This window comes from Syngnathus leptorhynchus, unplaced genomic scaffold (assembly GCF_054491065.1).
Source record: "Syngnathus leptorhynchus isolate UIUO unplaced genomic scaffold, UIUO_Slep HiC_scaffold_117, whole genome shotgun sequence".
Classification (NCBI taxonomy): domain Eukaryota; kingdom Metazoa; phylum Chordata; class Actinopteri; order Syngnathiformes; family Syngnathidae; genus Syngnathus; species Syngnathus leptorhynchus.
In genome coordinates, this window is record NW_028232084.1 from 103889 (window position 1) to 120101 (window position 16213).

The 16213-nt window shown below is 47.9% G+C and overlaps 2 pseudogenes; both read right to left on the reverse strand.

The window, feature by feature from the left end:
- Positions 1 to 11003: 11003 nt before the first annotated feature.
- Positions 11004 to 11122, reverse strand: LOC147037788 (5S ribosomal RNA; annotated as a pseudogene).
- Positions 11123 to 12092: 970 nt separating this feature from the next.
- On the reverse strand, positions 12093 to 12201 carry LOC147037789 (5S ribosomal RNA; annotated as a pseudogene).
- Positions 12202 to 16213: the final 4012 nt, after the last annotated feature.

Consider the following 16213-nt stretch of genomic DNA (forward strand, 5'->3'; position numbering starts at 1 on the left):
AGGGGGGCACATAAACCCTCCTGCTGGTCAAAAGGAGTCATTCATTCCATTAATGAGAATTACATTCACCTTTATATTTTGCTTCATGTAGCCTGATCAAAATGAATAAAATTACTCTCTGTATGTGCATTCACGTGTAACATTGAAGGAGGTGGAATATTGTGTTTCAATATGTAAATAAATACCATCATTGTCTTTTAAGACACTAAAAGTGTCACGTCTCGTCCCCAGCCCTTCCACTATGCGTCAGTTGTCTTGGTTTCTGTCCGTGTGCTCGCCCCTCCCCTCCTGTGTGCCCATGATTGGTTTGATTGTTCTCACCTGCCTCTTGTTACCTGTAGTGTATATAAATCCTGTCTGCTCCTCACTCCCCGTCGGCTCATTGTTGTCGTCTGTTGTCGTGTCGTCGTCGTCATGTCCTTTTGGTTCCTGACGTTTTCAAGCACCGTAATTTTCGGACTGTAAGTCGCGGTTTTTTTCATAGTTTGGGTGGGGGGGTCGACTTATACTCAGGCGAGACTTATATGTTTTTTTTCAAAAAATGTACTTGATCATTAACACATTACTTACTAGTACAGTTGATCGCCTCACATATTATTTTTAATACACTGAAAAACGAATAAAGCAATTCACACTTTAAAGCACAATATTCAAGTTCATGAAACAAATAAACAAAAAAACAAAAAAAACTGAAAAAGAAATAGTTATTTTCAAACTAAACTGAACGAGGGTGATTTAAATTTCACCATTGGCCGTGACGCAACAACTGGGAGGGGAAAGCGCTGTTTTTTTGAGTTTTTAAAAACCACAGGTCTGGTGAAGATAATTTAGTGTGGTGATGTAAAAAAACAAAAAAACAAAAACAAAAAAAACAGTAGGGGCAGCAATGCAATTTAGGATGCAAGCTCTGCTTGTGATGGACAGCATGCGAGCACACATCACGCCAGACATGCAAATCACGAGTCCGACGGCGCGCGTACGCGGCATTGTTTACACGATCGATGATCGATGTATTTTATGATTTGGAGTGACAGATTGTTTGGTAATATTGTTGCTATATGATAGTTATTTAAAATATACTTTATATATCGTTATATGAGTCTGTGGAATAATTAGACATGCAAATCACGAGTCCGACGGCGCGCGTACGCGGCATTGTTTACACGATCAATGATCGATGGATTTTATGATTTGGAGTGACAGATGGTTTGGTAATATTGTTGCTATATGATAGTTATTTGAAATATACTTTGTATATCGTTATATGGGTCTGTGGAATAATTAGACATGCAAATCACGAGTCCGACGGCGCGCGTACGCGGCATTGTTTACACTATAGGTGTCAAACTCTGGCCCGCGGGCCATATTTGGCCCGCAGTGTAATTATATTTGAGGCAATTTCAAATTAACATTAGAGCTGGCCCGCCGGTATTATACGGCGGCAGCGCTGTAACACCGCATTCATCGCTTGTACTACAAATTCCATAATGGTCTGCTGTTGCTTTGGCGCCCATACGTCCGTTCATGACTCCGCCTCATGCCCATATAATTAGAATCCGTGTTCATTTTTTCCCAGAATGCACCTGAAATTTTCAAGATGGCGCTGCCTAGATTCGATACTATTGGCTTCCGAGCAGCCGTCCACAAACTAATGGGTGACGTCACGGATGTTACATCCATTTCTTATATACAGTCTATGTGCACACCCCGCATCCCCGTGCCTCTCCCCCACACTGCGACCTCAAACGACAGCTGTCACTGTGTTAGCCTACCAACAAATGGCGAAAAGAAAGGCAGAAAATAGAACTTTTCTGGACAGGTGGGAGACAGAATATCTGTTTATATGTATACAAGACAGACCTGTTTGTCTTGTTTGTGGAGTCAACGTGTCAGTAACTAAGGAGCACAATATTAGACGACACTATGAAACCAAACACCAGGACAAATATAAGGACCTGGACACGGCTTAAAGGAGCCAGAAAGTTAAGGAGCTGAAAAGAGGTTTGATTTCACAACAGAAAATGTTCACAAAAGCCACAACACAAAGTGAGGCTGCTGTATAGGCAAGTTATATCGTGGCACAAGAAATCGCCAAATCAGCCCGGCCCTTTAATGAGGGAGAGTTTGTAAAAAAGTGCATGATGAAGGTTTGTGACCAAGTGTGCCCCGAGAAAAACCAAGCCTTTGCAAACGTAAGCCTGAGCAGAAAAACAATAGCTGACCGCACATGCGAGCTTGCCACCAATCTGCATGTCCAGTTGATGGAGAAGGGAAAATATTTTGTTTCGTTTTCCCTTGTTGTGGATGAGAGCACTGACGCGTCTGATACTGCGCAGCTGACTGTCTTTGTCCGCCGCGTGGACACAAATCTGTATGTTACGGAGGAGCTTTTTGGATTTAAACCAATGCATGGCACAACCACAGGGAAAGAAATCTTTGAGGAGGTTTGAAAATGTGTAACTGAAATAAACCTTCCGTGGAATAAACTTGTGGGATTAACCACTGATGGTGCGCCAACCATGAGTGGTAAAAGGAATGGACTGGTGGGCAGGATCTGTGAAAAGATGCGCGAAGAGAACTGTGCAGGTGAATTATCTGTTTATCACTGCATCTTACATCAAGAATCCCTGTGTGGTAAAGCGCTGAAGATGGAGGATGTTATGTCCACAGTAACACAAAGATCTCAATCACCGCCAGTTTAAGTCTTTTCTGGAATTTTTTATGCACTTTTTCTTGCTACTCCAAGGCCTGAATGGTTTATTTATTCATAGTTGTTATGTTATTTTATTTTCAAATGTATTAGCCTGTGTAAGAAGCTAATTTTGACATTTACCTCAGAAGGCTGCAAACAGAAAGGAGGCATTCAATTTTTATTTAAATTTTATTTAATATGCCATTGATATGTTTTTTTATTATTATAGTTATCATTATTCTTATTATTATTACTATTATGACTATTATTGTTATTATTGGTATTATTAGTGTTATTATCAACTTGAAGAAGCTAATTTTGACATTTACCTCAGAAGGCTGCAAACAAAAAGGAGGCATTCAATTTTTATTTAAATTGTATTTATTATGCCATTGATATGTTTTGTTATTATCATTATTATTATTACTATTATTACTATTATTGTTAGTATTAGTATTATTAGTGTTATTATCAACTTGATTTTGCACGCCTGCACTTTTAAATTATATAAGCCTTGATTGTTCAATATTCATTGTAAAATCAAAACTTGTTTGATTCCATATTAAAAGGTTCATTTGTTCAACCTTGGCCCGCGGCTTTGTTCAATTTAAAATTCTGGCCCACTGTTAATTTGAGTTTGACACCCCTGGTCTAGGAGAATGATTCTTGCTTAGGGTGCGAGAGGTCCCGGGTTCCACTCCCGGACGAGCCCTACTTTGAAACACAGCTATCTCCCATTCTCTGGCATTTTTAACAGGCTGGTGTCACATGTGCTGTGTCATCATCATTCACAGGCTCCATTCGTGTGTCACGTGATGCAAATTTGGACACAGCGAAGGACTACCAAAGGGAATGCAAAAGTGAGTGAAAGATAGGGGTTTTCACCCAGTCTCAAATTAGGTACCACACCGTAGTTGCAATGCGAACTCATTTTAATGTGTCAGGCACTTTGCAAAGGAACCATCAATAACAATGAAGATTAGAAGCTGTCTCAAATTGGGGACGTTTTGTGTGTTAGGTGAACGTGATAACCACTACACCATGGAAACATCTGCTGCAGTGGTGCACCTTACCTGCTGGCCCAAACGTGAGTGCTATGGGCACCAAGCACACCCAAACCATCGCTATTTTAGATCTTTACGACTACTCCCACATTCATTCACGTTCGGTGAAACCTCCCCAAATCCCCACCCTAACACGCAAAGCATACGGTTTGACATGAAAGGCGGCTGTGGCTGGGTTGGCGGTTCCATCCCGGCTCTGTCACAGTCACATGTCGTTGTGTCCTTGGGCAAGACACTTCACACACCTTGCCTCCAGATCGCCATTGTAAATGAGAAACCGGTGCTTACGTATTATCGGGAGGACCTTTGATTTTTACTTTTTCTTTTTTTTCACATGGTTTGTTGGTTAGTATGAAGATCTTTGATTTACCGCGCACTGAGGAAGAGGCTGTTGTGTTCCCTTCAGGATCCTTACGTATTATTGGGAGGACCTTTGATTTTTACTTTTTCTCCGGGGCTATGGAGCTATGGCGCTCCGGGGCTATGGAGCTCCGGGGCTATGGAGCTATGGAGCTCCGGGGCTATGGAGCTCCGGGGCTATGGAGCTATGGAGCTCCGGGGCTATGGAGCTCCGGGGCTATGGAGCTATGGAACTATGGATCTAGATCTTCATACTAACCAACAAACCATGTGAAAAAAAAGAAAAAGTAAAAATCAAAGGTCCTCCCGATAATACGTAAGCACCGATTGGGACATAGAAACTTGTGTTAAGTGTTGATCGCAATTTGGAGTCAGATCAATAGCTAAAAATCCGTATCCTAACAATTTCTTGGTGACCCCGACGTGATGTCAAGAGAAGGGTAATTGGCAACTCGTGGTCTATATCCAGGACACCGGACATCGTCTGGGACGCTGTCTCTCGGTCGGCGAACCGTTTGGATTAAGTGCACAACGTTGAGCTGGTACAACGTCTCCTCAACCCTGAGCGCTCATCACTGATAAGGTAAGCAGAATACCTGTTACTATAAGTCGAAATTCTGCAAATTGAAAGAGGAAATTTAAGAGGAGACTGTTGTTCAGATCAAATAAAGTGTGCAAGAAGTTAAGAAACATACGGTGAATAAGTTTGGAACCTACGTGTGTGACGTGTACGGTAAAGTCAGGGACTTACGCGTATTACGGATAGGTCTGGGACCTAGCTTCGTCGTGGTGGACAAGGGTACGTTGACGAGCGTATTCAAATAGCCAGGTTTTTTGAGATCCTGGGAGAAGTGAGGCCTCCCAAACACATCCGGTGGTAACAGTTCCTCCTGTGAGAGATCAGACCTCTAAAATATCCAAAATGAATCAAATTGGGGGGAGTGTGTGTGTGTGTGTGTGTGTGTGTGTGTGTGTGTGTGTGTGTGTGTGTGTGTGTGTGTGTGTGTGTGTGTGTGTGTGTGTGTGTGTGTGTGTGAGATGAGAGGAGTGCGTGTGCTGAGAGGAATGAATGGAGTGAGATAGTGTGTGTGATAAGAGGTGTGTGTGCGCTGAGAGGAATGAATGGAGTGAGATTGAAAGAATGTATGCAATGTGGTAGCGCAAATTGTGAGTGGCATTGACAGAAAGAAAGTGGCAAAGGAGCGTGTGAGACACCGAAAAGTCTTCGCGAAATTGGAAGCTGACAAATTGTTTCAGGGTTTTTCAACAATTTGGGACATGGAACGTCTCTCACGGCAATTGCAGCAAAAAGAGGGTCAGGTGCTGAAAAGAAAGCTCTCCTTAGAAGACCAGCAGAAAGGGGCCGGCTGGCGTGAGCGCAAGGTGCTTGAGAAGCACAGAGAGAGAGGAAGAGCGACGCTCTTTGCACAATATGGCAACAGCTGCAACAGCTTTGTTTGCCACTCAGAAGAAACTGCCCGTAGAAAGTGTTGTTAATGTGAGAAAAGCAGAGGAGGCAAGGTGTGGCTGAACAAATTTTTGGCTCTGATGAGTGGGCAGACCTGCACACTTGGTGACATTTGCCAGATGTTGGCAGGAGCATGCTCCCTAGTGCAATTACAGGCGATTGAGGAAGCAGCAGGCACAGCGAGACTGGGGAGGGAGGTGCCCTTGCCACCAGTAGCAGCGCCCCTGTTTGAAAACATTAAAATGACTTTCCCACAACCTACCGATCTGGCCCCCACTATGTTTCCCTATGATGTGAAAATGTCACCTGCCCAACATTATGTAACATGTGTGGAGAGTTGGATTGAAACCACAGGTCGCCATCCGACTCTCACGCACGAGGCAGAGGTGCTCTTCCGGACGGCGCTGGTGGATGGACTTCCGCCAGATGTGAAGAAGCAGCTAATGTCAGACCCTGACATTCTGGTTTGTACCGAGGAACAATTTAAACGTCATCTTTTGCATCACTGCAGAATGTTTACTGAGTCACAAGCTAAAGTTGATAACGAGACAGACGCATTATCCAAACTGTTGTTTAAATTACAGTTGGCAAAAATGCATGGTGAAGCTAAACAGTCTAAATCACAGAAAAAGGAAATGCAAATGTCACAGGCTCCTCAGGTGGTGGGACGCGGAAGGGGCCAGTTCCGGGGCGGATACAGAGGCTGGGGAGGGAATGCACCTGCTTACCCGGGAGGGCAACATACAAACCCCATTCGCCCAACGCATGCTTCATCTGCGGCGAAACCGATCACTGGGCAAGAGAATGCCCGCAGTATCGACCGCACGGAGACGCCCGCCCAGCCGGAGGCCCGCCACATCAACCCGAGGCGCCGATGCAACAAGCAGCGCCCCTACCGTCTGGTGGACGGCCCTGGCAACAGCCACAAGCACACGGAGGTCAGTACTATCAACATGATGATCTCTGGTGTGGACAATTTGAATAGGGATGCCCGGGGAGCCAGAGAAGCAGTGGCCCGGCGGAGCCAATGCTTCATGTGACAGTGGAGGGAAAACCTGTGCAGATGCTGGTGGACACAGGAGCAACGTATTCATCAATAAACACTGCCCTTCCTGTATCCTTACTGTCAAAGAAAACAACAACTTTAGTCGGCTTCTCGGGAAAACCACGAAGTCTGCCTTTTACCAAACCACTTGAAACTGTGATCACCCGGACAGGGTGGAGACTGTGGCACAAATACATCCATTCCACAGACACTCCGATCAATTTGATGGGGAGGACTTGTTGTCAGCCGTTGAAGCCAGAATTCTGTGTGGGCCAGAGGGAGTGATTATTCAATTTCCAGATGGCGTCAGCATCCAGTGTTCACAACAAATACAACAACATGGTCAGTGGCTGATGGCGCCCCTACCGACAGAAGCAGAAACTGCAACCATCTACTGGGCCAGGCTGGAGCCAGAGACCCCTGCTGGTGGTGGTGTGTTCTCGACCTACCTACTGTGGAAACCTTGGATCTGCTCACTGGCGCCATACCACCCACCTGTTGATCCTTTGCATTGCACTCTATATTAAAGCCGAAAAAGTGATGATGTATATCGGGATTTGTTTGAAGAAATTGAAGGGCACATGTGGGATTTAACTTCATCACGTATTTTGATTGGTAAAGAGGGAGTTGCAGCGGCAACTGAACTGACACATGAACAAATGCAGTGGTTCAAAATGACAGAGAAAGGGGTGCCACACATTTCGCTGGCTATTGCCCCAGGACACGAGGCCAGACAATTAGGCTCAATGGTCAAGCAGTTGTTGCAACAGACCGATTGGCGGAAAACTCACATTCCTAATTTGTACTGGTCTGAGTTTCAGAATGCACACCAAATTAAACAACCCATGGCAGACACAGGATTGCTGGAGATGATGTTGGTGAACCGCGGTCCAGTAATCTGGACGGGGAACACCCCGACTCCTGTTTGCCTCTGTCGCTCTCACATGCCGATCTGTGTGCCGCCCAGGATGCCACGTCCCCGGAACAAAAATCAGTCTGGGTGGCAGCAAAGGCTGTCAAACAATCAGATGGCTTGTGGGTAGGACCCAAAGGCCAGCCCGCTCTTCCGGAAGGAAGGCTAATGGCGGAGGTCCTGTCACAGGCACACACAACTTCCCATGTGGGTCCCCATCCCATGATGATCCATCTTCGAAGTTGGTGGCATCCCAGACTCTCGGACATGGTCTGGAAATTCGTTGCGGATTGTGAGTCCTGCCAGACATTCAATGCACGTCCTACGTTGAAGCCTAAGCCCGGCCTGTTTCAGCCGACCCCGTGGTCGGGAGCAGAGGTGATCATTGATTTCACCGACATGTATACAAGAGTGAATGGAAAACGCTTTTTGCTTGTGTTGGTTGACGCTTACTCAGGCTGGCCTGAGGCATATCCGTGCTCGAAAGAAGATTCTGCTGCTGTGATCAAGGCTTTGATCACCCATTGCATCCCCACACATGGTTTTCCGGCCCTGATCCGCTCTGACAATGGTACACACTTTAACAACAAAGCCTTGGCCAAGGTGGAATCAATTTTGGGTTTGAAGCATCGATTTGGCTGTGTCTACCATCCTCAGAGCCAGGGCAAAGTTGAACAAATGAACCGGACGTTGAAGGAAAAACTGGCCAAAATTATTGCTCAAATGAAAATGAATTGGCTCCAAGCGATTCCGCTTGCCTTGTTGTCTGTGCGGCAATCTGTTAACAGGCACACTGGATTTGCACCGTTTGAATTGATGACAGGTCGTCTAATGCCGGGACCAGCAACGACGCTCGTCCCACCGGAGGATGTTACGGTACCAAATTTGTCTCATACAGCATACTGGTCCTATTTGTCTGCTTTGGTGTCCAGTGTTTCTGCACAGATTGGAGAGAAATCCGCTGCGGCGGAGGAAGGCGTGTCGGTGGAGAAACAGCTCACATGTACACGTGTACGTCCGAGTCATCTCCAGAAAGTGGACGGAGCCCAGGTGGAAGGGCCCCTTTTGTGTCTTGGCCAGGACGTCTCACGCGGCCCAGCTCGACTTCAAAGGACGCCGGTGGTATCACTACTCACACCTACGTCCGGCCCCAGAGCTTGTTCCATCAGGATGAAGGTATTCCTGTTTGGCCGTGTCCCGGACCCGGCCAAGGGGGGGGGCAGAAAGAGAAGGAGCAGCAATACGGAAAAGTAAAGGGGAGGGCTCGAAAGGTTTTTCGGATTTTTCAGAATTAATTTTAGTAGTGCTATTTTTATTAAGTTGTCTTTTTGTGTGGACATTGATGAGACCATCCAGCAGAAAACGTCCCAGATTCAAATTTCACCCACCTATAGACAATATTGATGCAGAGGAAAAGTAGTTTATGAAGCTGAGGTGAACACAACAGAAGAGCTCTCACGAGAGGAACAGGGAGGTTTGAGACAGAGATGTGACAGCGGAAATTGGCAAATGTAAGTCACGTTACAGGACAAATTGGAAAAGTACCAGAGAAGGGTGTGGAGGAAGCAAATTGAAAAGGTAAGGGAAGTATTGGATTTAGCACCACCAGACAGAGAAGGGACATGTATTCACCAAGGTAAAGAGGATGGACGGTTTGTAGTTGCTTCATGTCATGGACAAAAGAAGTTAACATATGGAAAAATGTGGTTGTTTATTTTATTTATGGTTTTTCAATGCTTAGGGAATGAGTTTGGTTTGTCCTCGGTTGAGAGGGCATTGGAGAGTCACGGCATACAATTATTCACTAAAAAAGAAAGCCCGTTTTTGACAACCATGTTGTTAGAGATGTTCCGACTCTAACTTATTGTGCAAGAACCACACGAGACAGTATGCCCTTTTGAACACTTGCACGTGGAGAACTTGTTCGTCATTGTAGATACAACAATGTCCGAACAAATTCTGCAAGTGGAGAATTTGTTCGTTGCTGTAGACACAGCAATGTCCGAACAAAGTCTGCCGTTGCATTCATGCAAGACAGTATTTATTGAGAGAAGAAGGGTGGGGGTGACAATTTACATGTGTGGTGGCCAAGGTGGGGGTGAAACACCTGGCCTCTGATCACATCATAGCGGGGATGTTTTACGATGTTGAGTAGACAGAACAACTTTGATTGCGTCTTCTACAATTGGTCAATCAGTGCAAAAGATCTTAGCACTTTGTTCTACTCCTTTGTTAAGACAGGACAAGCTTAGGTTAATTATTACTGATTACATTCCAACATAATATGATCAACCTAATCTATTCAACCCTAACATATGTGACTCAACAAAATATGACATGTTTAAAGTTAAAGGGAACCGGCATAAGTATTGGGACAATAGATTCCACATGGTGCAAATTCAATTTGTCACTGACTGTAACCTCTCCTCTCTCTCGTGCAGACATCTGGTTGTGGTGTGGTGATGACAAATTATATGATCGCTTGCCAAAGAATGCATCAGGTATCTGTGCCCTTGTGTCTTTGATAATTCCTGTGGTGGTTGTCCCCATTGAAATACAGAATCTCAATTGGGACCTGGAGTCCCCATTGGCGGAGCTCCTGAAGCGAGCCAAAAGAGACGTTTTGCCCCCGTGGTTGAGCGACGACGATCCAACATATATTGACGCTATAGGAGTGCCCCGAGGTGTACCAGATGAGTATAAACTCGTTAATCAAGTGGCCTCGGGATTCAAAAGTATCTTCCTATGGATCACCCCCAATAAAAATGTAGACCGTATTAATTACCTTCATTACAATGTCCAACGACTGGGTAATTATACAGCTGAATCGGAAGGACCGATAGCGCGCTGTTTTGCAAAACAGGCCCAGAGAGGGAGTTCCGGACGATAACACCTCAAGGTCGGTGAGGAACGAGAACAAAGAACAACACCACGTCCAGGTGGTCGGGCTTCGAGAGGAAAAAACCCAACTCCTGACCACAGTGATGACACCTCGACGGGGAGGAGATGACCATCGACCAATAATCACACAATATTTTGCATGCTTTAATATTCATATTGTGGTTCTTTAAAACTGGGCAACCCGGAAGAATGTGTCGTCTTTTGGTGGTCACAAAACCGCACGAGTTTTAGTGTGAGTGACCCGGGACCCAGGCCTGTATTAGTGTGCTTTGTTAGGAATCAACAATTGGTAAATTTGGCCTGATTGATCTACTGGTCTTCTCTTTGACAGAACGAACTCGCAAAATTGTTAGGTGCGCCAGTGTGTGGATTGGGACATAGAAACTTGTGTTAAGTGTTGATCGCAATTTGGAGTCAGATCAATAGCTAAAAATCCGTATCCTAACAAGTTTCAATGTCGGAGTTAAAACTAGGGCTGAAGTTTCCGAATGCCATACGTGATGGGTGTTGTAAAAAAATTGCTTGAATGATTGAATTGAAAAAAAATAAAATAAAATAAAAGCTTACAGCGCCTGGTATTCCCAGGCGGTCTCCCATTCAAGTACTAACCAGGCCCGACCCTGCTAAGTTTCCGAGATCGAATGAGATCGGACGTTCTCAGGGTAGTATGGCCGTAAGCCATCAGAATCTCCAGAGTTTTGCATTTTATAGACACAATCGTCCCTGAAAACCCGTGCCAAGCAACTTGATGGCTGTTGTAAAAGTTTCCTTTCACAATTGATGTGGGAAAAAAAAGGCTTTCAGCACCTGGTATTCCCTGAACATCTCCCATCCATGCTTTGCAGGCTGGCGCCCCCTTGGCTCCCCAGTGAGTTCCTAGCCCCCCCCCCCCCCACTAAACACTCCACCAGTAACATTTTTGTCTCACACTTAATATTAATGGGATGGATGTGCTTGGTGCAGGGACACAAGCTTCTCAACATCAGGCTGGAACTCACTAAGAAGAAGTCGTAGATCCCCGTGGTCAGTAATTTTCAGTCGGTTTCTTTGCTTGGAAAGAAGCAAGGCGACTGCACTGAAGCCCCGTTCTACTAAATATGATGTTGGGAAGGCAATAAAGTACATCTTGACCTTGTTCCACAGCACTTGATAGCAGTCAGAGATTTTTTTTTGGAACCAAAAATCTTGATATGACTTTTTGAACTTTGGCCTTAGCTCAATGTCATTTTGAATTGAAATCAGTTCTTCCTCTGCCACTCCAGTTTCTTCACCGACGACATTTAGGAATGGATTGATCACCCAGTCTGGTATTTCAAGCAATAAAATGTCCTCAAATCTACCACTCGAACTTCTGACTTCGACTTCAGACTGCCGCCCCCCTACCGCCCCCTTCTTCCTCACCGCCCCCCCAGATCTTCCCACCGGTACCGCCCACTTTGGGAACCACTGCTGTACATAGTCTCCCCTCTAGCGGTAAGAAACGTGAACTGCAACGCTATGGATGACACCACACAATTTACGTTTAAAACTCGGGTTATAGTTTCAATGTCGGAGTTAAAACTAGGGCTGAAGTTTCCCAATGCCATACGTGATGGGTGTTGTAAAAGATTGCTTGAACGATTGAATTGAAAAAAATACAATAAAATAAAAGCTTACAGCACCTGGTATTCCCAGGCGGTCTCCCATCCAAGTACAAACCTGGCCTGACCTTGCTAAGCTTCCGAGATCGCGTGTTCTCAGGGTAGTATGGCCGTAAGCCATCAGAGTTCCCAGAGTTTTGCATTTTATAGACACAATTGCCCCTGAAAACCCGTGCCAAGCAACTTGATGGCTGTTGTAAAAGTTTCCTTTCACAATTGACGTGGGAAAAAAAAAGGCTTTTAGCACCTGGTATTCCCTGAACGTCTCCTATCCATGTCACAACCAGATCCGAAAAAGGCTTTCTTCCAAGACTTTTGGTGTTTCACGGAAACATGGCTATCGTGAAACGTTATTGACAGCTTTTTGTGTGGTAGCACGAATTTGCCGTTGCGACCTGTATTTCGCTGTATCAAAGTAAATGTCATGAAAAGGATAAAAACACTACATGGAAGCGCAATATGTATGTAATGTTGGGTTATTTTACAAATAAAGACTGCTGCTTTGAGTTCACAGGGAGCCAGGCTCTTTATTTACTGTACATAGTCTCCCCTCTAGCGGTAAGAAACGTGAACTACAACGGTATGTATGACACTACACAATTTACGTTTCAAACTCGGGTTATAGTTTCAATGTCGGAGTTAAAACTAGGGCTGAAGTTTCCGAATGCCATACGTGATGGGTGTTGTAAAAAAATTGCTTGAACGATTGAATTGAAAATAAATAAACCTTCACCTTCATCTTCTTCCGCTTATCCGGGGTCGGGTCGCGGGGGCAGCAGCTTTAGGAGGGACTCCTAGACCTCCCTCTCCCCAGCCACTTCCTCCAGCTCATCCCGGGGGATTCCAAGGCGTTCCCAGGCCAGCCGAGGGACGTAGTCTCTCCAGCGCGTCCTGGGTCGTCCCCGGGGTCTCCTACCGGTGGGACATGCCCGGAACACCTCCCCAGGGAGGCGTTCAGGAGGCATCCTAATGAGATGCCCGAGCCACCTCAACTGGCTCCTCTCAACGTGGAGGAGCAGCGGCTCTACTCCGAGTCTCTCCCGGATGACTGAGCTTCTCACCCTATCTCTAAGGGAGAGCCCGGACACCCTGCGGAGGAAACTCATTTCAGCCGCTTGTATCCTGGATCTTGTTCTTTCGGTCACGACCCATAGCTCGTGACCATAGGTGAGGGTAGGAGCGTAGCTCGACCGGTAAATCGAGAGCTTTGCCATTTGGCTCAGCTCTCTCTTCACCACGACGGACCGGTACAGAGTCCGCATTACTGCCGACGCTGCACCGATCCGCCTGTCGATCTCGCGCTCCATCCTGCCCTCACTCGTGAACAAGACCCCAAGATACTTGAACTCCTCCACTTGGGGCAGGCTCTCATCCCCGATCCGGAGAGGGCATTCCACCCTTTTCCGACCGAGGACCATGGACTTGGATTTGGAGGTGCTGACCCTCACCCCGACCGACCATGGACTCGGATTTGGAGGTGCTGACCCTCATCCCGACCGCTTCACACTCGGCTGCGAACCGCTCCAGTGAGAGCTGGAGATCACGGACTGAAGAAGCCAACAGCACCACGTCATCTGCAAAAAGCAGTGACGCAATGCTGAGGTCCCCAAACCGGACGCCCTCAACGCCTCGGCTGCGCCTAGAAATTCTGTCCATAAAAATTATGAACAGAATCGGTGACAAAGCGCAGCCTTGGCGGAGTCCAACCCTCACTGGGAACGAATCCGACTTACTGTCGGAAATGTGGACCAAACTCTGGCATCGGTGATACAGGGACCGAACCGCCCTTATCAGTTGGCTCGGCACCCCGTACTCCCGAAGCACCCTCCAGAGAACCTCCCGAGGGACACGGTCGAACGCCTTCTCCAAGTCCACAAAACACATGTGGACTGGTTGGGCGAACTCCCATGCACCCTCGAGGATCCTGCCGAGGGTGTAGAGCTGGTCCACTGTTCCACGGCCAGGAGGAAAGCCACACTGCTCCTCCTGAATCCGAGATTCGACCTCCCGACGGATCCTCCTCTCCAGCACCCCTGAATAGACCTTACCAGGGAGGCTGAGGAGTGTGATTCCCCTGTAATTGGAACACACCCTCCGGTCCCCCTTCTTAAAGAGGGGAACCACCACCCCAGTCTGCCAATCCAGAGGCACCGTCCCCGATGTCCACGCAATGCTGTAGAGGCGTGTCAGCCATGACAGCCCCACAACATCCAGAGCCTTTAAGAACTCCGGGCGGATCTCATCCACCCCCGGGGCCTTGCCACCAAGGAGTTTTTTAACTACCTCAGTGACTTCGACCTCCGAGATTGGAGAGTCCGCCTCAGAGTCCTCAGGCCCTGCTTCCACAATGGAAGGCGTGTCGGTCGAATTGAGGAGGTCTTCGTCACCGACTCACGACATCCCGAGTCGAGGTCAGCAGCACACCATCTCCACTGTAAACAGTGTTGACCGTGCACTGCTTCCCCCTCCTGAGACGCCGGATGGTGGACCAGAATTTCCTCGAAGCCGTCCGGAAGTCATTCTCCATGGTCTCGCCAAACTCCTCACACGCCCGAGTTTTTGCCTCAGCAACCGCCGAAGCCGCGTTCCGCTTGGCCATCCGGTACCTGTCAGCTGTCTCCAGAGTCCCGCAGGCCAAAAGGCCCTATAGGACTCCTTCTTCAGCTTGACGGCATCCCTTACCGCCGGTGTCCACCAGCGGGTTCGGGGATTGCCGCCACAACAGGCACCAACAACCTTAACGGCCACAGCTCCGGTCGGCTGCCTCAACAATGGAGGCGCGGAACAAGGTCCACTCGGACTCAATGTCCCCCGCCTCCCCGTGGGAAAAGCTCTGCCGGAGGTGGGAGTTGAAGCTCTTCCTGACAGGGGATTCTGCCAGACGTTCCCAGCAGACCCTCACAGAGCGTTTGGGTCTGCCAGGTCGGACCGGCATCTTCCCCCGCCATCGGAGCCAACCCACCACCAGGTGGTGATCAGTTGACAGCTCCGCCCCTCTCTTCACCCGAGTGTCCAAAACATGCGGCCGCAAATCCGATGACACGACTACAAGGTCGATCAACGAACTGCGGCCTAGGGTGTCCTGGTGCCAAGTGCACACATGGACACCCTTATGCCTGAACATGGTGTTCATTATAGAAAATCCGTGTCGAGCACAAAAGTCCAATAATAGAACACCGCTCTGGTTCAGATCGGGGGGGCCGTTCCTCCCAATCATGCCCTTCCAGGTCTCACTGTCATTGCCCACGTGAGCATTGAAGTCACCCAGTAGAACGATGGAGTCCCCAGAAGGAGCGCTCTCCAGCACTTCCTCCAGGGACTCTAAGAAGGGTGGGTACTTTGAGCTGCCGTTCGGTGCATAGACACAAACAACAGGACCCGTCCCCCCACCCGAAGGCGGAGGGAGGCTACCCTCTCGCTCACCGGGGTGAACCCCAATGTGCAGGCGCCCAGCCGGGGGGCAATAAGTATGCCGACAGCTGCTCGACGCATCTCACCGTGGGCAACTCCAGAGTGGAAGAGAGTCCAGCCCCTCTCGATAGGGCTTGTACCAGAGCCCAAACTATGTGTGGAGGCAAGTCCGACTATGTCTAGTCGGAACCTTTCTGCCTCACACACCAGCTTGGGCTCCTTTCCAGCCAGAGAGGTGACATTCCATGTCCTTAGAGCCAGCCTCTGCAGCCGGGGATCGGACCGCCAAGGTCCCCGCCTTTGGCCGCCGCCCAGCTCACTATGCACCCGACCCCTTTGGCCCGTCCTATAGGTGGTGAGCCCATTGGAAGGGGAACCCATGTTTTCTTTTCGGGCTATGCCCGACCGGACCCCATGAGCGAAGCCCCGGCCACCAGGCGCTCGCCTTCGAGCCCCACCTCCAGGCCTGGCTCCAGAGAGGTGCCCCGGTGACCCGCGTCCGGGCGAGGGAAAACGACATCCATATATTTTTTTCATCATAAGGGGTCTTCTGACCCGTGCTTTGTCTGGCCCCTCACCTAGGACCCTTCTGCCATGGTTACCCTACCAGGGGCATGAAGCCCCAGACAACATGGCTCCTAGGATCATAGGGGCACGCAAATCCCTCCACCACGATAAGGTGACGACTCAAGGAGGGTGAAAATAAATAAATAAATAAA